A 6,141-nucleotide genomic window follows, 5' to 3' on the forward strand; every position below is an offset into this window, starting at 1 on the left:
GATTTCAACATGATGGTCATTTAATAAATTATGGTCCACATTAGCTTCACAAAGGAGAATAAACGGGTTTACTCATTAAGTCCTGCTGCAAAATGCAAAAAGCACAGCTTAGGTTCCATCTCAACAAAACAAAAGACTTCTAGAACAATGTCCTTTGTACAGGAAGTCTGTATGACATGAGGTGAAGCTTTCTGTTTTCTCCGCAGGGCTCGGTTTTAATCGGATCTACTTTCTGAGGGCCAAGGTGACTCTTCCTTATGGGAAGCTGGCCAGGCTCCACTTTTTTTTTTTACTTGAACACAATAAATTCACAATGAACCCTCAACAGAGTGTCCTGCAGTAAAAAAGAGAAAATGGCAGATGGATTGTGCCAGTGGAACATTGGGATTCAGGTAGACCGAGCCTCCTCTCCTTTTGTGTTTTTAAACGCTCCTTTTTATACAAAGGGGGTGCAGAGCAGCCTCCTTTTGAATTTTTGACATTTATTTGATGCGTGGATAGCGAGAGCCATGCAGACATGAAAGATAGCAGTTACAGGATCGAGGTTTATGGGGCTCAATTTCCATGATCGGCATTGATCAGGCTGCTCGGAGAGGGACAGAGGATGAATGAACGAGTCAGAGGAGGTCCCAAGCGCCTTTGCTCTTCTGCTGATCTAATCAGTTTACCTTTTGTGTCATTATGTGCATGATAAGTGGTCAGGGACAACATTTCAAATAGAAACCAGCCTGTACTTTCCTGTCCTGGTGGGTTACAGCTGCAGGAGAGATGTTCCAGGGATGAACAACTGATTATTCACGAGATACTAGAAGGTTAACTATGATACAGCATATCTTACTTAGGATTTAATCTTTTAAGATAACAGACTGTCCAGCACGCTCATATCATGGTTATTGCTATCCCAGTCATACAGTGTATATATAGCTTGTTTAAACATCACAACATTGCATTGTTGCTGAAACCTGGACAACCTTATCTTTGCACTGAGGGAGCGAAATATGCTAGTAGGAGTACTTTGTTAGAAACATGGGTACTGTGGCATGTTAATAACGTATCTAGGCTTTTTTTAATTTGCTATTAGTGCGGCTCCATGGCAACACTAGCCTCTCGGCCCACTGTTTCAGAGCAAACTGAAATAGCTCAACAACTACTGGAAGCGTTGCCTTTAAATTTTATAGAGACATTCCTGGTCCTGAGAGGATGAATCCAGCTAGTGCTAGTTTTCAATATGAAGTCTCAACAGTGGGTCCAGAAAGCAGCAGTCAGTCGAGGGGCTTCTTCAGGAAAAATCAACTATGCTGACCAGTCAAGCCAAGAGAAGCTTGCAGTAACGTGTATCAAGAAGGCCATAATACAGATATTATACACTTTATGATGTCATCCATTGGTTTGAGGACCTCTTCTGAAGACATGAGTTTGACAGTTTGGTTGTTTGATCTGTTTTGTTTGGTGCTGGATGTGAATGTATTTGAGTAAAAAGCTTGAGAGGGGAAGTTATCAGTGATATTAAATAGGATGATAATTCTAGTTAGCAAACAACACTTTCCAATACAACCAAATGCTGAACGTGACAAAATTGCCCTGACCTAATGGTGATTTTCTAAAAGCCATAGATCATTGACTGGGGCATTGTTTGATTCTCCTTAACATCAACTATACCAGTCCACACAGTCCACACACACCAAAAACTAAAGAAGCTTTTTTGATGGGAGGTGAGACGCTCTGAAGAACCTAAAAAAAAGTTCAGTTGCTATCAACTCGAGTGTATAAGATTAGTGACCTGGTTCTCTTGGCAGCCATTAATTCTCTTCTGGTTTTCTTTTTTAGATGTTTTCTGACAAAGTCTAAATTGGAACTTCCTGCTTTTAATTGTAATCACTGGTTTGGTCATTTTTATTGTCGAGGTCCTTTTAGACCTCGACAATAAAAAGCCGACCTCGCCAAGAGTGTTCTTGTCTTGGTTAGATATTGTGTTGTTTTTCAAGGAAATAACTCTTCGATCATCCACTCATAATGTGGATCATAATAATCCACTTTATTCAGTTTACTTGTCTTCTTTTTAAAAATGTATCAGATTCTTGATTTGGCCATTTCTTAATTTGTTGTTATCTTTATAATAAGCTGATGTTGGGTGTTGATTTACTTGCTTAACATCTCCTTGGAGCTCATTATGAGATTTTCACTGAACAGGTTTTAAATCAAGTACAAATCTTTAAGTGGCTTCGTTTGATATGAAATAATGAGGGAATGCCTAGTCAGGTTACTGTCCAGTTACTTTTGACCCTCTGAAAAGGAGAGATTGTGTATAAAAATGGCTTTAATGCATAAATAGTTAATGCAGTTATTTTGTTAAAGTCCCTAAATAAAAGCTGCAAGTCTGCACTTTAATCACATCTTGATTGCATGATTTAAAATCCAGATTTAAAAATTTACAGAGGCAAAATTACCCCCCAAAAAAGTATAATTATTCAAATACTTATGGACCTAGTTGTACAATCCCACCTCTCCAGTGCTGCAGTGCTTCATAGGTACTCTGTGTTTTATAACTCTTTGGAAATATAGATAATTTAGAGTGACCTACTTGCATTACATGTTAGTTCCCCATGTATAATAAGCAGCCTTTGTCTGCTGGCCTTTATCATGATATCCAAGAGCTCTTTCTGCGAGAGTACTTCACACTAGTACCAGGGACTGCATATACACACAAACACATAATGGGATATACTGTACTATAGGAGTGTCATCTGATAATCTCTGATCATCTCCTGTTTCTCTGCCTCTTCACTGTGATATTGTCAGACAGCTGCAGCCGACATTCGTCCAGAGGACTGGACGTGAGCCTCGAGGAAATAAGAAGGGAAGCCAAGTCAGGGCATGAACATATAACATCAATACATTTATTACTGATGAGGCAATCCTGCTCTGCTTTGTAACATTACCTAAGCGGTAATGTTTAGTGCCAGCAAAACATCATTGGACTATATGGCTGACCCTTTCATCTAATGTCACATAATATAATAATGTGATACTTTATTGATCCTCGCTAGCAAAATAGGCTCATGTCTTGACCCAGTTCATAAAAAGGTCAGACGTCAATGGCAGCTGCAGAGGATTGTGGTGCCTCACTTGATGACAAAAATATGTCATGGAAAATGTCAAAAACTGATAAGAAAACTGTTTTAAAAGATTTATGACAAGCTTCAATATGAATCATGCCGCTGTGCAGCACCTTGCATTGTGCATTATCAACATTACATGTTATACTCCAGCCAATGCAGAAGAAAAACACTTAACTGATGATATGAAAACGTAACTATGACAGATGTTCACGTATTACTAAAATATGACAACTTAACACCTGAAAAACGAATAAATTGTGACTGAAAGGTGTGGGGTGACTGACAAAGTACAAAAGAACTACAGAACTACAGCAATTCATGTTTGCAGCATTCAAACGTTTGTCAGAGAAACATTTTAAAACATTTGGATCCTTTTCATGGTCACTGTATCCAGACTCCAACATGTCTCAGAGAGAAGATCAAAAAAGGCAAGAAATTGACCTCAGCTCGCTTCCCTGGGATGAACCACAAGACCCTTTCCTCAGGTCTCTTCCTTGGGATGGACAAGTAGAACTAGAGGAGAAACGCTTGAAAGAAATGCAGAATGAGAGCAGAGAGAAGATTATGTTCTTGATGCAAGAAAATGAGAGAAAGAGCGCTGAATTTAAAAAAAATTGTCTGACCAGGTTCAAGAAAAGGAAGGTATTATTGAGGAGAAACAAAGGAATCTCCAAGGCATGGACAAAAAGAACCAGGAGCTCCAAGGAAAGCTTGATGAAGCTCTGGAAAAATCAAGAAATCCAAGAGAAGAAACAACAGGACATAAAACTGAGAGATTCAGGTGTGTCAGTACAAGGATGCATCTAAAAGCTGCAGGACAGTCGCTCACCTTGCTCCAGATCTTACTGTGTGACAGCAAAAAAAAAAAAAAACAGGTCAAAAAATTAATTCAGGATCACAGAGCAGAATAGTTTAGAAATGTAAAATAAATGAATTAACAAGTTATACAAAGTTAAACTAAAAATGAGCATGTGCCTTTTTTTCTTTCACTTGTCTCTTTGGATATTAAAAATCGAAAATAATTCAGGGTAAATTCATCCAACCTCAAAAAGCAAAGTGAAAACTACACACACACAAAGAAAAAGAATAAAACACAAGTCGGTGTAGCCATAGCCTGATATTAAATAAGCTTGCTAGCGAGCAGCCTCCTGATCAAACTGTGTAATAACACAGTTTAATTACATTCATGCTCCAACTCTCGTAACAAATTAAACTTTTTAAACCAACATTCTCATTTCAAGGACTCCCCTATTTCTCCATTACTGCGGTGCCTTCAATCAAAGGAATGCGTCCGTTGTCCCCATGTGACCCCCGCACAGAGCGACAATGTAACGATAATACAATAACAATAATGTAACTAGGTAATAACTAGAGCAGCTGAATTGTTCCCTGGGCGAGGCAGCGGGGAGGAAATGATTCTAACATGCTTTCAGATCCCTCAGGATCTGTTGCAGACAACATGAGAGCATCTGAGAGGGAAAGCATCACCGGATAATGTTACTTGTACCGAACGTCACGTCATGCTCGACGCACAATTACTTTATATGAGTCTGTAGCTTATTTTTCACGTCAATTACCAAAATGCAGAGGTTTTAAAAGCTTTTTGAAGGTGAAATACTATGCTCCATATAAAACAACAAAAACAACACACACATACAAAAAACAACAACATGCTGCTCAGGCTCTGTGTCAGAAGCCTTTTCTTACAAACTCTCAGCTGAGGATTAAATTAGAGCCAGCACAGGGCTCCCTCTAACAGTGTGCAAAAGGATTACTTGCGCAATGTTTTAGGGACTACACACAATCACACAGGAGCTCACAAAATACAGTTTGTGGTCCAAAGTCTACGTACAGTATTCATAATAGACACGAATGTCATGGTAATTTTGGGCTTCTAATGATTTCTTTAAGAACAAGATTGGGATGTAGAGTTTGAACTTTCTCTAACCCACTCATACACACAAGCTCAAATATATAAATACACCTCTTAAATCTTTTAATAAGTATGCTGAAGGTTCTACGCTGTCTTTTAACTTGACAAGGCCAAGGCCTATTAACTTCCCGTTAGTGATCATGACTGACTATAACTGTTGCCACCGTAAAAAGGATTTGTTATACAGTACACACTGGACAGACCAATACTTACAATGGGATAGTCCAGGGAACTCAGCGAAGGTCTAAAAAGAATTATAGAAGTTGTATATAGAAGTAGCAGTTGTGTAGAATTGGCTCCTGGAGCCATTTCTAAACAACTGCAGATCCCAAGATCATCAGTTCAAGCAGTTGTGCGTGAGTACACATTATTCAGGTGTGTCAACACTTTGCTAAAGTCTGGAAGAAGACCTTGGTAAAAAACTTTCCCCCCTCGGAGGAGAGGAAATTGGTCAGGATGTTCGGGAACAATAAACGAAACACCAAGGCTCAAGCTTGCCATGAACTGGAAATGTCACTGTCGAAATTGAAGCAACATCACCATGAGTCGCAACCAGTGTTCCAGCACTGACACCTTTAAATTCGGCTGAAATTTGCAGCTGAAAAGTTTTATGGTCAGACGAGAAAAGGATTGAGCTTTTTCGCCACAAAGACACGAGCTATGTTTGGTGCAATAAAGGTGAGGCTTTAAAACCTAAGAACTCTGTACCAAGTTTCAAGCATGGTAGTGGTAGCATCATTGCTATAGGGCTGTTTTGCTACCAGTGGTACTGATATGCTGCACAAAGTTAATGTAATAGTAAAAAAGGGTTAGATTAATTACAATTGGGTGTTCCCAGTGATCCCAAGTACATTAGAGGGTGTTGGAATGGATAAAACAGGCTAACTTTAAGCATTAACGAATGAACTGCCCACAGACCCAACCTCGTCTATGCTGCAGCGTCTGTGCCCAGAAACCAACCAGTTTAAATTTGCTCTAGCAATCCTGCCAAGAACAGCGGTTAAATATTCACCCAGAAACTTGCCGACGGCTATCAAGCAGTATTAGTAGGGCTGTGCGTATGTATACTTTTGATCCTGTGTGGATTAG

The sequence above is a fragment of the Aulonocara sp. 'chitande type north' Nkhata Bay genome, linkage group LG7 (genome assembly GCF_057382095.1).
Source record: "Aulonocara sp. 'chitande type north' Nkhata Bay isolate Kocher_YH1m ecotype deep benthic linkage group LG7, A_spYH_male_GT1.1, whole genome shotgun sequence".
In the NCBI taxonomy this organism is placed as follows: domain Eukaryota; kingdom Metazoa; phylum Chordata; class Actinopteri; order Cichliformes; family Cichlidae; genus Aulonocara; species Aulonocara sp. 'chitande type north' Nkhata Bay.